At 47.9% G+C, this 15,552-nt stretch overlaps 1 long non-coding RNA gene across 1 annotated transcript; it reads right to left on the bottom strand.

Annotated features, from left to right (window-relative positions):
* Nucleotides 1-8,526: 8,526 nt before the first annotated feature.
* LOC135968165 (uncharacterized) lies at nucleotides 8,527-12,497 on the bottom strand. Its single transcript, XR_012427367.1, has 4 exons — nucleotides 12,233-12,497; nucleotides 11,670-11,992; nucleotides 10,266-10,679; nucleotides 8,527-9,525 (listed from the first exon to the last, which is right to left on the bottom strand). It is a non-coding gene; the product is annotated as an uncharacterized lncRNA (long non-coding RNA).
* Between the last annotated feature and the right edge of the window lie 3,055 nt (nucleotides 12,498-15,552).

Below are 15,552 nucleotides of genomic sequence, written 5' to 3'. Positions count from 1 at the left end.
TGAAGGCTTTGCTGGCAGAATTTTAAGACATGTAAAAGAATAATAAAAACCACATAACAATTATACAAGGTACTACCTACTAAAATAATGGGCAATGTAGCTTATTTGGAAAAAAAATTTTGGTGTTCCTGGTTATAGGTGTTTCTCCCAAACAAATACCAATATTATAATACCTTTTACATAAAACTTAATGCTTTTTCCTTTACCTCCTATTTTGTTTTTGTGATCCTCTAAAGAGAAAGGAGAAAGATCTCTGGTTAAAAAAAAAAAAAGGCCGGGCACAGTGGCTCATGCTTATAATCCTAGCACTTTGGGAGACGGAGGTGGGTGGATCACCTGAGGTCAGGAGTTCAAGACCAGCCTGGCCAATGTGGTGGGTGGAAGCCCATCTCTACTAAAAATACAAAAATTAGCGGGGCATGGCGGCAAGTGCCTGTAATCCCAGCTACTCAGGAGGCTGAAGCAGGAGAATCACTTGAACTGGGGAGAAAGAGGTTGCAGTGAGCTGAGATCGCACCACTGCACTCTAGCCTGAGTGCCAAAAAAAAAAAAAAAAGAAAGAAAAGAAAAGACAAAATATGTTAATGTGTAATATAAAAAATAATTATGTAAACAAATGTAGAGGAGACTTTTTTCCCTGTAGAAACCAGGTGGTTGTAGGCCGGGCGCGGTGGCTCACGCCTGTAATCCCAGCACTTTGGGAGGCCGAGGTGGGCGGATCACAAGGTCAGGAGATCGAGACCATCCTGGCTAACACGGTGAAACCCCATCTCTACTAAAAATACAAAAAAAAAAAATTAGCCGGGCATGGTGATGGGCGCCTGTAGTCCCAGCTACTCGGGAGGCTGAGGCAGGAGAATGGCGTGAACCCGGGAGGTGGAGCTTGCAGTGAGCTGAGATCCGGCCACTGCACTCCAGCCTGGGCGACAGAGCGAGACTCCGTCTCAAAAAAAAAAAAAAAAAAAAAAAAAAAGAAACCAGGTGGTTGTCATGTGCTTTGCTGCATAAAACACTGCCCTATAACTAAGTTATCAACTTATTAATTTTATTAATAAAATGAGATTTTACTTTTTTTTTTTTTTTTTCTTTTTTTTTTTTTTTGAGGCGGAGTCTCGCTCTGTCGCCCAGGCTGGAGTGCAGTGGCCGGATCTCAGCTCACTGCAAGCTCCGCCTCCCGGGTTCACGCCATTCTCCGGCCTCAGCCTCCGGAGTAGCTGGGACTACAGGCGCCGCTGCCTCGCCCGGCTAATTTTTTTGTATTTTTTTTTAGTAGAGACGGGGTTTCACCGTGTTAGTCAGGATGGTCTCGATCTCCTGACCTCGTGATCCGCCCGTCTCGGCCTCCCAAAGTGCTGGGATTACAGGCGTGAGCCACCGCGCCCGGCATATGTGCATATTTTTGTGGGTCAAGAATTTGGTAAGTCTGAGCCGGGCAGTTGGTCTCTGGCGCACGTGGCATCAGCGAGGGTGAGGGCACCAGGATCCAGTTGTGAGATGGCTTCTTCCCTCACTTTTCGGCAGCCTGGGCTCCTCGCCTCCCTCCCTTCAAGGCATCTTATCCTCTGGGGCTTCCCCACAGGCCTTGGGCTTCTCGCTGCAGGGCCTTCTCAGGATTTTACACTCCCTTCTCCTGGCACCGGGCTCCAGGCCAGTGAAGGGCCCCGCCTGGCACGGGCCCAGCATCGCCCTGGAATGTGACCCCCTGCCACAATCTCTCCATGAGAAAGCGGCAAGTTCACATTGCAAATGAGCACGGGAGACACAGATCTCATTCCAGCAGACTTCAGAAATACACGCAGACACATTGTGAAATCGTGTTTCCTTTTTATTACTTGGAATGGTCTTGGGGTAGAGATCCTCAACTAGAAAAACTAAAGGTTTTTTCTTTAATAATTTTTACTTTTTTTACATAACTTTCCTTTGAAATTAGGAAAATCAAGTATGCCCATGTTAACAAGTGAGACTACCCAAAGGTGTGTGTATATGTATAATACACACACATATATACATATATACACACATATATACATATATACACACACATATATACATATATACACACACATATACATGTATACACACATATACATATATACACACACACACCTATATACATATATACACACACATACACACATATATACACACATATATACATATATACACACACATATATACATATATACACACATATATACATATATACACACACATATACATATATACACACATATACATGTATACACACACATATACATATATACACACACACCTATATACATATATACACACACATACACACATATATACACACATATATACATATATACACACATATACATACACACACATATACATATATACACACACATATATACACACACATATATACATATATACACACATATACATGTATACACACACACCTATATACATATATACACACACATATATACACACATATATACACATATACACACATATACATACCACATATATACATATATACACACACATATACACATATACACACACATACATATACACACACATACACACACATATATACATATACACACACATACATATACACACACATACACACATATATACATATATACACACACATATATATACATATATACACACACATACACACACATACACACACACATATACACACATATACACACACACACATACACATATATACACATACACACACATATATATATTTTTTTTTTGAGATGGAGTCTCGCTTTGTCGTCCAGGCTGGAGTGCAGTGGCGTGATCTCGGCTCACTGCAAGCTCCGCCTCCCAGGTTCACGCCATTCTCCTGCCTCAGCCTCCCGAGTTGCTGGGACTACAGGCGCCGCCACCACACCCGGCTAATTTTTTATATTTTTAGTGGAGACGCGGTTTCACCGTGTTAGCCAGGATGGTCTCGATCTCCTGACCATGTGATCCGCCCTCCTCAGCCTCCCAAGGTGCTGGGATTACAGGCTTGAGCCACCGCGCCTGGCCAAGATACATATTTTTAAAGTTAATGCAATATCCCCAGCCCTCATTCAATTCCCTCATTCAATTCCCTCATTCAATTCCCCTTCCCTGATGTACCCAGTGTGTCCCTCCACACGTGCTCATACAAACAGAAATGCTTGCACATGCAGATGTTTGTTGGCTGTTGTTTTCAGCGAGATAATTGTATGCATCTCACTCTGCCACTTGCTAATCACTAGACCACAAGCAATCTTCCCAGCATAAGTCTGACTCATTTTGTTAGGAATACATACTATTCCATAGTTAGACAGAACTACAGTTTATCCAATCATTCCCTTTGTAGCAGAGACTTTTCACAGTTCATCAATATCCTGTTACCCTTCTGGGCAGGCATGCCTTGAAGTCCAGCATAACCAGGGCTTCGTTCTCATCACTTTGCAGTCCTAGACTCAAGACCTGCTTCCTCCAGCTGTGGCAAGAGTGAACACACATCCCATCCCCAGAAGGACCCTCCCCCTGGTCTCCTGAGAGCAATTTGTGCAGCTCTCCTGCAGTCTTACAAGGAAACCTGTTTTAGGCCATTGACTTTTTTGAGCTATTTGGCTTATTTCCTTTGGATAAAGTAGCATATCCTAACTTGTACAGCCCTATTGGTGGACATCAGGTCATTTGGGTTTTTTTTTTTTTTTTTTTGGCCAGTGCAACAATGCTGCGATAACCTTTCATACACACACACACACCTGCCTCCCCCTCCCCACCCCACACACACCACTGATTCTCTAATTTTTATAGGATAGACTCTTAAAGGTTGATTGCTGGGTCAAATGATTTTAATTTTGCTTTTTGGTTTGTTTGTGTTTTTTTCTGAGATAGGGTCTTGCTCTGTTGCCCAGGCTGGAGTACAGTGGTGCCATCACAGCTCACTGCAGCCTCAGCCTGCTGGGATCCAGCAATCCTCCCACCTCAGCCTCCCAAGTAGCCAGGAGTACAGGTGTGAGCCACCAAGCCTGGCTGGATTTCAAGTTTTAACAGATATTTTTAGATTACATTCTCCAAAAGCTTTAGCAGTTCACACTCCTACAAATAATGCAAGGATGTTTCACTCATTTTAATTTTTGTTGGTTTAATAAGAAAAATGGTATCACATTATTGCTTTAATTTGTATTCCCCACATCAATTTTCAGCAATTTATTCATACCAGCAATGTAAGGATGAAGACTCATTTTAATTTTTGTCAATTTGATGGGTTAAAATGGTATTTTATTATTGCTTTAATTTGCATTTCATCAACCAATTTTCAGATGTCTATTAGTCATCTAGATTTCGGTGTATGTGAAATGTCTATTCATGTTATTTTATCCGTTTTTCTTTTGGAATGTCTTTTACCAAATAATAGGAGAGCTTTGTGTGCCAGAAATATCAAGTGTTGCTAAAGTTTTTACTCAACATACTATCTCTTGCCTTTCCTTATGACATCTTTTGCTGTGCAGTATATACATGTTGTGTGTTGAGAATATGGGAATGTTACGGAGGTGGACAGTGGTGATGGTTGCACAGCTGTGCGATGGTACTTACCGCCACTGAACTGTACGCTTAAACATGGTTAGAAATCGAAAATTTTGTGTTATGCATATTTTACCAAAAAAAATTTTTAAATGCCTGTCTTTTCCTTCTTCTTGGTTTCCTTTCCTGCTTAGGTGCCTCTCTCCCATCCAAAGTTACAGAAATACTCCCCTAAAACTTCTTCTAATATTATAGTTTTATTTTTTACACTAAAATTTTCAATCCATCTAGAATTTACTTTTAAATTGTGAGGTAATGCCTTTCTAGCTGTTTATCAACTCTATCATCTTGAGATTTCTTTTTTATTTTCATTACTATAAGGTCTACTTTCTGGTTTTAGTTTATCTAAAATTAGAAATTGCTGGGCTGGGTGCGGTGGCTCATGCCTGTAATCCCAGCACTTTGGGAGGCCGAAGTGGGTGGACCACGAGGTCAAGAGATCAAGACTATTCTGACCAACATGGTGAAACCCCGTCTCTACTAAAAATACAAAAATTAGCTAGGCGTGGTGGTGGGCGCCTGTAGTCCCAGCTACTCAGGAGGTTGAGGCAGAAGAACCACTTGAACCCAGGAGGCGGAGGTTGCCGTGAGCCGAGATTGCGCCACTGCACTCCAGCCTGGCGACAGAGCGAGATTCCATCTCAAAACAAGAAAAGAAGACAAAGAGGAAGAAATTACCGCTGCATATTTTCTACTGAAGTTAATAAATTACTTTCTCTGAGCAGACTACAAAATTTCTAGAATCAGCAAGATTTCTAATCATTCTTCCTAGGAAAATACATGTGTACATGCTTACCTGCATATATTAAATCATTCCCAGTGAAGAGATTATTTATGTGTTTTTTTGTTTGTTTGTTTGTTTGTTTTGAGACAGAGTCTCGCTCTGTCGCCCAGGCTAGAGTACAGTGGCCGGATCTCAGCTCACTGCAAGCTCCGCCTCCTGGGTTTACGCCATTCTCCTGCCTCAGCCTCCCGAGTAGCTGGGACCACAGGCGCCCACCACCTCGTCCGGCTAGTTTTTTTTTTGTATTTTTTAGTAGAGACGGGGTTTCACCATGTTAGCCAGGATGGTCTCGATCTCCTGACCTCGTGATCCGCCCGTCTCGGCCTCCCAAAGTGCTGGGATTACAGGCTTGAGCCACCGCGCCCGGCCTGAAGAGATTATTTAAATAATTGACTTGCACTCTTCTATAGATGCAATACAGAGTATTGTTATAAAAGTCTTCACCCATGCAACCAAAACAACATTGAAATTTGATAATTATTTAAATTAATCATTATGAACAATAAAACACAATGCATGTTGAGGATTGAATTATTCATATTGACTAATCTACAATAATTACGGATATTCAATTCAATTTGTATATTATAGACATGACATCATAACTTGAATATAAGCTTCAGGTTTTTATTTTCTTAATTACATTGTTTAATATAACAAGATTAACATTGAAATAATTATCCAAATCATGGATACACAGCAGCTGTATCTACGCTTGTATATATATATATTTTTTTTTTTCAAGGGGGCCCATTACATTTCCTTGCAGATATTTTTAGTGGACAGAGCTGGAAATATGAATTTTTCAAAATCACGAGTGAAGCTAATACTTCTGATTTAAATTTAACTTCAAAGGGACTTTACCTAATACTTGGATTTCACCTTTGCATCATAATATTTTATATTCCAAAACTCTTGTTTGATAACAACTGTAACCTAATTTATTTGCTTTATCAAGATATATATGTAAAAATTGTGAATATGTTTAATATACATATAAAATACATACCATGCTTTATTTATTTATTTATTTTTTTTTTTGAGACAGAGTCTTGCTCTGTCGCCCAGGCTGGAGTGCAGCGGCGCAATCTCAGCTCACTGCAAGCTCTGCCTCCCGGGTTCACACCATTCTTCTACCTCAGCCTCCAGAGTAGCTGGGACTACAGGCGCCGCCACCACACCCGGCTAATTTTTTTGTATTTTTAGTAGAGATGGGTTTTCACCATGTTAGCCAGGATGGTCTCGATCTCCTGACCTCACGATCCTCCCACCTCGGCCTCCCAAAGTGCTGGGATTGAGCCACCGTGCCCGGCCACCCATGCATTTATATTATATGTTTTATATCTAAAATGGTTTATCTATTATATACGCAATGGTTTAGCAGTTAGCAATCCCATGTTCCTATGAATGACAAGACTACTGAATGAGGTTAAAGCTCTGTCTCTTTGCAGGTCTGCTGCTGTCCAGAGGAGTTTCCATTAAGGATGGGTAGTGTAAATACTGTGTTTTAAAGTCTCTTAAAATAGCCATTTTCGGCCGGGCGCGGTGGCTCAAGCCTGTAATCCCAGCACTTTGGGAGGCCGAGACGGGCGGATCACGAGGTCAGGAGATCGAGACCATCCTGGCTAACATGGTGAAACCCCGTCTCTACTAAAAAATACAAAACACTAGCCGGGAGAGGTGGCGGGCGCCTGTAGTCCCAGCTACTCGGGAGGCTGAGGCAGGAGAATGGCGTAAACCTGGGAGGTGGAGCTTGCAGTGAGCTGAGATCCGGCCACTGCACTCCAGCCTGGGCGACAGAGCGAGACTCCGTCTCAAAAAAAAAAAAAAAAAAAAAATAGCCATTTTCTCTGGGTACATATGTCAACAACCATACAGGTTCATTCATTTCAGTTTCTTTTTAATGTTTAAGAATTGTTATTGCTTTTAGTATTTTTTTAAAAAATATGGTACTTACCTGACCCCAAAGTCAAAATCCCATTGCACGCTCTATTGAAAGAAGCCTCCATCTCCCATCCTTGTCCTCTTCACTCTGTCCCTTCCCTTCCGGGCAGATTTTGGTTTATCCTCCAATGTTCGTTTTTATGAATACAAGCAAGTTGCTAGAACATACTCATGTTTCTCTACCTTTCTTAGCAAAAGTGAGCATCGAATACACACACCTCTGCATCTTGATCTCCCACTTAGCCACATTTTGAGCTCTCCCTTTTCATCCTTGCACGGTAGTGCCTGGCCCTCCTCGGGGCCTCAGCCCCACTGTGGGTGGACTGTGGTTCACCCAGCCAGACCCCTGCTCACAAACAGCTTTTGCGTCTACAAATGAGGCCACGATGAGCAACCATGTGCCTGAGTTACTTGGTATTTGTACCTGTGTGGCTTTAGAATCGAGTCCTAAAACATTGTTAACATGAAATTTAGGCGAAATGTCTGATAGTTAAAAGAATCTCAAAACTTAATTTTGAAACCAAAATGAGCCTAAAACATTTTCCTGGCTCTTTGCCTTCCAGGCCTGGTCTATGGCTGCACAGCTTCTCGGACCCCTGCTGGGCTCTGGGCGCAGGGCGCTTGCACAAAGGGACCACAGCAGCCGGTGATCTGGCCGGGTGGGAAGCAGTCCGGTGATCTGGCCGGGCGGGATGTAGTCCGGTGATCTGGCCGGGCGGGACCACAGTAGCCAGTGATCTGGCCGGGCGGGACCACAGCAGCCGGTGATCTGGCCGGGTGGGAAGCAGTCCGGTGATCGGGCTGGGCGGGACCACAGCAGTCGGTGATCTGGCCGGGTGGGAAGCAGTCCGGTGATCTGGCCGGGCGGGATGTAGTCCGGTGATCTGGCCGGGCGGGACCACAGCAGCCCGGTGATCTGGCCGGGCGGGACCACAGCAGCCGGTGATCTGGCCGGGTGGGAAGCAGTCCGGTGATCTGGCCGGGCGGGATGTAGTCCGGTGATCTGGCCGGGCGGGACCACAGTAGCCGGTGATCTGGCCGGGCGGGACCACAGCAGCTGGTGATCTGGCCGGGCGGGACCACAGCAGCTGGTGATCTGGCCGGGCGGGTCGCAGTCTCCTCTGGGGAGCGAGCAGGGCAGCTCATTTCTGGAGGACGCCTCAGTGGCAAAACACAAAAACATTTCTCCTAAATACAAGAAGTAAGCTGAAAAAAATTAGAAATCAGGTTCCAACTTTTATGTAATTCACATCCTTTAGTGAGGTAATAATTATTGAAGAACTATAAATACAAAGAAGAAAACACATACTGTAAAATTCACAAAATGTAACGCATGCATGTGGAGGAATATCTCATTTTCATCGCGGTGTTTATATTTGGCATGTCATCCTTACACCTGCATGTCATGAAGAGTTACGTTATAGAAAACAGAATTTTCTTAGCTCACAGCATGACTTGGAAAATAATATTGCTCCTTTATTCCATGACGGCCTTTGTTTAAAAGTCACAGGTAAGAACTATTAACGCCAGTTCCTTCCACAGTAATTCCACAGCCAGCCTCCAGGAGCCAGGCCTCCCTGCACAGTGCCTCCCACACCCATCAGTAAATATGCAATGGGTTTTTTACAGTGGGATTGCTTAAACCCACAGCATGCATGACAGTTGTGATCAACAAACAAGGGCACCAAAGTTCAGAAGGATTTGTTTTCTCCCTGCCAGAGTGTACCTGGCTCACAATTTTTCCCTGGGAGCGAGGTGAGCCTTTCAGGCACGTGAAAAGATCCAGCAGGTTTCCGGGGCACGCGGGGCACTGTGTCACCGTCGGGGGGTGCTGGGGAGGGGACAGGGGTGTGACTTCCGGGCTGCTCGCATCTCACCCACGGTCCAGCAGCTCTGGGCCCTCGGCCTGCAGCGAGGCGAGAATGACCGACCTGGCAGCACCCCTGGGTGCTGGAAGTTGAAGAGTTGATTCGAGGGCGATCTTCGGGACGAAGGCCCTGTGGAAACTGAAGGGGTTTTCACCTCGCACCTTCCTGTAAGTCTCGGGCTTCCTGAGGACAGGTCTTTGCATCCTGAACCCGACCGCAGCCCTGGGCAGAGCCTGAAGCCCACTTGCTGAGCCTCTGGGCCCCAGAGCTGGCGGGAGGGTCTCAGCGGGATGCGATTGTCCTGGGCCAGCCCGAGGCGCTGGTGGGCAGCCAGGTGGACTTACTAACCCCTACCTGTGCCAGGCCCTGTGGATACAAAAATAAAGACGACCCAGCTGTAAAGGAGCCACCAGGGCAAAGGGAGACAAGTCAGGGAGTAGCAGCTTCCAAGGAAGGGACAATGCCAGGCACAGACGGGATGGGTGGGCCCAGGACCCCTAGGTATTAGGTGAGAGCCTCCGCCTCACAGATGGGTTCCTTCAGCCGTGTTTTTGGGAATGTGTGGCTTAGAACTGACCTCAGGGAGACTACCCCTGTGCATCGGGGGACCATCCCGGCCGCCTGCTGTAGGAGCTGCCAGCCACCTGTCCACGCCTTACTCTCCCTGGGCCTGGGCTGGGTGACAGAGGCCTGTCTCCTCCACTGGCCTGGACTCCACCTGGCCAGGCTGTCCCCTGAGACACAGCTGAGTGCACGCTCGGCCATGGGCCAGCGGCTGCTCCACAGCCAGAGGACGCCTGCATGTGGCTACGGTAGAGTGGCTGTGGCCGCCCCCAGAGCCCACAGCAAGGGCAGCTGACCCAGCCCGGAGGCCTTGCCACTGTTTGTGTCGTCTGGATGTGGGGCAGTGCTGGCTGATGGCAGTGGAGGCTCTGCTGATTCCCCCTGCCACCTTCTGAAGCCCCGACCTTGGCAGCCCTCATTGTCAGAGGAAGGCAGGGGAGGTGCCCAGGCGGGAGCTATGTGTTTTGGAACAGGATTGCTGATCATGACCAAAACAGAGTTGCTCAATTCCAGCTGGACTTTACGCAAATGGGTTCACCCACCTGCAACCGTTGTAACAGCAGCAAACACGCACCCAACAGCCTAGGGGCTAATGCTCTGCTTCCATGATCTTGCTCATCTCTGAGCCCAACATCTCTGCAGGTGGCACCATTCTTATCCACCCTGGTTTCACTGAAGAGGAAACTGAGGCCTGTGAGGAGATCAGAAGTGCCCTCAGGCCGCTCCAGGCTTCAGACACCGGACTGTGGCGCCAAAGCTCAGCCCAGCTACGCACTGGCTTCTCTGCTGTGAGCGAAGCCTCTGGGTTCTCCAGCGAGCAGTTAAGGGATCCACGTTTGCCTCCCTGTTTGAGTCCTGAAGGCCCCCTTGGCTCTCCGTTGTAGCGGTGCAGGCTCTCCAGTCGGTGGAACTGCCTTCTCTTTTCCTGGATGCCTCACACCCTGCCCTTGAGGGCTCTGGAAAGCAACAGGGAAGCCGATTAGGCCCAGTCCCTGCTGCTCAGAATCCAGCCCCAGCACAGACTATGTTCCCAATGCCAAGGATCTCGCCAGCACGGCACGGAGCCCGGACACCTAAGCTGCAGGAGAGGTGGCAGCTCCAGGAAGCGAAGGCCTGGGTGCACCTTCCGGCCGCACAGAGAAGCCTCAGGGCAAAAGCCTCACCCCGCAGTGAGGGCAGCACAGCCCTGTGTGCCGGTCCCAGGAAACCCTCCCACCAATTCCTACTCCACCAGCCAGGCCTCCTTGGGCCACGTGGCTCCTTGCCGCTCCCACCAATTCTTACTCCACCAGCCAGGCTTCCTTGGGCCACGTGGCTCCTTGCCGCTCCCACCAATTCTTACTCCACCAGCCAGGCCTCCTTGGGCCACGTGGCTCCTTGCCGCTCCCACCAATTCTTACTCCACCAGCCAGGCCTCCTTGCGCCACGTGGCTCCTTGCCGCAGGCCCTTCACGGTTCTGCCTCCACCTCCTCACCTCGTGTACTGACAAGGAAATGTCCTCGCGTGCTCCCAGTCTCCCGGGCACCACCAAAGGCTTAGATCCCTAAACCCCATGGCCAATTGCTCCTAGACCCTCATGCTCCTCACTGCCAGGCCCTTCTCCTGCCTTCACCCCTCCTGGAGACCCCACAGCAGTCAGCCACATTCCCATGTGAAAGATATTCAGTGCACACCAGCCTTGCCCTCCGGAGAGAGGACCTCACTCCCCCATCACCCCTCCTTCCAGGGACAGCCCCCATCCAACCATCTGTTGTCTTGGCCGTGTGAGGGCCAGGCCCCCTCACCATGGCCAGGACAGTTCTGAAGGCCATCCACACCACGGCACTCTGCAGGGATGGGCGGAGGCCACCGTGGAGATGGCAGGTGGCCCAGCGTCCCCGGCCCACAGTGCTCTTCCCCTTGCTGAGCACCAGCCTGTTTCAGAGCCGCTTCCCAGAGAACCCACCTGGACAATATCAGCCCTTGCTGGACCTTCTTAACTCCCAGAAGAGCAGAGCTTGTCGCCCCGTCCTGCATTCTCTTCTCACCTGACTTGACTTGGCCACCTGAACCCCCGAGGTTCACACTATCCCATCCTCGCCAGTAACCCTGCAGAATTGCATCTCCAGCCACAGCCTTCCTCCCCAGCTCCACACGACGCACGCAACCTGTCTTCTGTGTAGGCCCAACTTGGCCCCAAGTTAAATATTCCATTCGCTCCCACCGGATGGCTAGCCGGGTTCTCCACTTTCATACCCAGTCAGTGAATGCATATGAAGCATCTTCTACCTGTGGGTGATAGCAAAGTAGCCATTTATCCACATGCCCTCAAGGCCGCATGCGTTCTGAACTCTCTGTATGTGTGTTTCGGGCAGCCCTCCCCACCCTCCACAAGCTAGGCGCTGTTACTCCTTCATTCTTACAGAAGAGAAATGGAGGCTCGAGGTCAAGCGCCCTGCCCACAGTTACACAGGCAGTGAGGAGAGAGGCAAGATGTCAGCCCAGACAGTTTGGCTCCTAGCCACTAACCTATGCCAGGAACGGCAAGAGGCAGCCACCCAGGGGCCAAGGACGAACTCGGCTGTCTTGTCCAACATGACACTGTCCCCGGCCTCTCAAGTGGAGGTTAATGCTGTCTGCATGCTAGTACTCTGTCATTCACTTCATGCATTCCACTTTGCATAGAATTGTCTGAATTCTGAGGTGTGCCTCCAGTAGACAGAAAGTCCTCACGGCAAGAACTGTCTTGTGTCCCGTTTTTCTTTCTATCTCCCTGAACAGGTTCTGTAGGTTCCTAGAAAAAGCACGGGAGACCGTGGGCAGTCACTGTCCACATCTGTCACAAAGTCATCACGGTTTGATGTGAAACTGGTAAGTTCTGAGCGGGGCTGGGAGTGCATCAATGCGTTATCTGGCTGTGGTAGTGGACGAGTTATGCTAAATACTTCTGCTGGGGAAAGTGGGTAAGGGCATATGGAATTCTGTCTGTGTTAATTCTTGCAACAGTGTGTGAATCTACAATTATCTCAAAATTAAAAGTTTTTAAAAAATTATCCTAGTTCAAAAGATAAATTACACAGTCACCCTAATTATAATAGCACCCTGTCTGATTCCTCCAATTTTCGTCTTTCCTATTCCTTCTACACAGCAACTAATTTCATGTGTGCCTACCTCTGTTCATTTTTATTTTTTACCATCTGCTTCCCCAGTAAAGGATGACAACAGAAGTTGTATTTGTCTCTTTTTTTTTTTTTGAAACGGAGTCTCTCGCTCTGTTGCCCAGGCTGGAGTGAAGTGGCTGATTCTCAGCTCACTGCAACCTCTGCCTCCCAGGTTTAAGCCATTCTCCTGCCTCAGGCTCCCGAGTAGCTGGGATTACAGGCGCCGCCACCACAGCTGGCTAATTTTTGTATTTTCTGTAGAGACAGGGTTTCATCATGTTGACCAGGCCAGTCTCGAACTCCTGACCTCAGGTGATCCACTCGCCTCGGCCTCCCAAAGTGCTGAGATTACAGGCATGAGCCACTGTGCCCGGCCGTATTTGTCTCTTTATTTCAAGCACCTACAGGCATGTGGTCACTGTTCCAGGACCACAAGAGCAGAGCGGCAATCTCCTCGTCCCTGGCTCACTCCCTGTCCCAGAAGCTGCCAGGGGTTTCCTGGGTCCCCCTCTAGGCTCTGATGGGAAATCAAGGAGCTCGGTGTGGAACACCTTTAAAGATCAACACATTATAGGTGGAAATATAAAGTGCAATCATAAGCCTAAGTTAATGGAAAATAACAAATTATTCTACTAAAAGCGAACTCCTAATTTCATTTTCATTTGCGGCTGGTTCATTTGTTTTTTTTTTTTTTTTTTTTTTTTTTTTGAGACGGAGTCTCGCTCTGTCGCCCAGCCCAGGCTGGAGTGCAGTGGCGCGATCTCGGCTCACTGCAAGCTCCGCCTCCCGGGTTCACGCCATTCTCCTGCCTCAGCCTCCCGAGTAGCTGGGACTACAGGCGCCCACAACCGCGCCCGGCTAATTTTTTGTATTTTTAGTAGAGACGGGGTTTCACCGTGGTCTCGATCTCCTGACCTTGTGATCCGCCCGCCTCGGCCTCCCAAAGTGCTGGGATTACAGGCGTGAGCCACCGCGCCCGGCCGGTTCATTTGTTTTATAACTTTCTGGTAGACGGTGACAGACAAGCAACAGCTCCCACGGAAGCCGTGAGAAACGCACCTGAGAAAGGGGGAGCATCCCCTTCAACGGTCAGGCCTGTTTGCTTCTAGTGGAGGCGGGCCCAGGGGAGCAGCTGCAGGGGCTGTGGGGGCCGCACGCCAGTGGCATATCAGCCCCACCACACGCGTGACCGTAGCCCTCCTGGTCTTCGGATCTGGGCAGCTGAACTCCAAACGCTAGCTGTGTTCTCACCGCTGGCTATGGGGGCTACAACAAGGAATAGCCACTCTGGAAGCCAGCCTGGCCATTCTTAAGAAGTTCTGATAGACCCATCTTATGACCTCGCCGCTCCAGCCCCAGGTATTTACCCAGGAGAAAGGAAACACACGGCAGCCACCCCTTATTCTGCACTTTCAGTTACCCACAGTCACTTGTGGTCTGAAAATGTTACATGGAAAATTCCAGAAATAAACAATTCATGTCTTAAATTCCACGTTTTTCTGAGTAGCGTCACTCTGCCTGCCCTGTTCCGCTCGGTCCCCGGCGGGGCGTGAATCCTCCCTTTCTCCAGCACGTCCGCACCGTCATCGCCTCTGAGGAGCTGTCTCGGGATCAGATTGACGTGCGTCACGGTACCACAGTGCTTGTGCTCAAGCCACCCTTGTTTTACTCCAGAGCGGCCCCAGAGTGCAAGGGGACTGGTGCTGGCAATTGGGATACGCCAAAGAGAAGACATCAACTGCTTCCTTCAAATGAAAAGGTGAGTGTTTTTGACTCAATAAGGAAAGAAAAAAATCACACGCTGAGGTTGCTGAGCTCTACAGCAAGAACAAAGCGTCTATGTGTGAAACTGTGAAGAAGGAAAAAGAAATTCATTTGAGTTTTGCTCCTCAAATGGCAAAAGTTACTGCCACAGTGTATAGCGAGTGCTTAGCTAAGATGGAAAAAGCATTCAGTTTGTGAATGGAAGTCCTGAGTGGAGACGTGTCCCGATGCACGGCAGTCAGCTTTAGCACTACTGGAGGCTTCGGTCACCCACTGTCGGGGGCATCCTGGAAGGCATCCCCCATGGATAAGAGGAGACAACTGCTTATCCACATAGACTTGTACACAATTGTTCATAGCAGTTATATTTGTAAGAGTCCCAAACTGTAGGCAACCCAAATGCTCATCAACAGATGAATACAGAAACTGTGGTGTAATCAGTACAGTGGAATACTACTTGGCCATCAAAAAGAATGACTTATTGATATGCGTATTGCATACGGCCTGGAAGAATTCCAAAACAACAGCACGGAATTTTAAAAACCAGACAAAAAAGAAATACACCATATGTTTCATTTATATAAAAATGCCAACGAATCTTCAATGAGAGAAAACAGACCACCAGTTGTTTGGGGACAGGGTAGGGGGCAGGGAGATGCTGGAGATTAGGACTGGGCAGGAGGGAACTCTGGGGCATGGATATTGTAAACCAAAAAGTATCTGAAACAGGTCTCAATCAATTTACAAGTTTATTTTGCCAAGGTTAAGGACATGCCCGGAAGAAGAAAAGACGGAATCCCAGAAACAGTCCGTGGTCTGTGCCTTTTCCCAAAGATGATTTTGAAGCTTTAATATTTAAAGGGGAAAAGTGGGCTGGAGGGGAAAGAGGAGGGGTGTGGTAATCCACGTGTTGCAAGAGAAAAG

Source organism: Macaca fascicularis, chromosome 18 (assembly GCF_037993035.2).
Source record: "Macaca fascicularis isolate 582-1 chromosome 18, T2T-MFA8v1.1".
NCBI classification, from domain to species: domain Eukaryota; kingdom Metazoa; phylum Chordata; class Mammalia; order Primates; family Cercopithecidae; genus Macaca; species Macaca fascicularis.
This window is presented reverse-complemented; position numbering and strand designations above follow the sequence as displayed.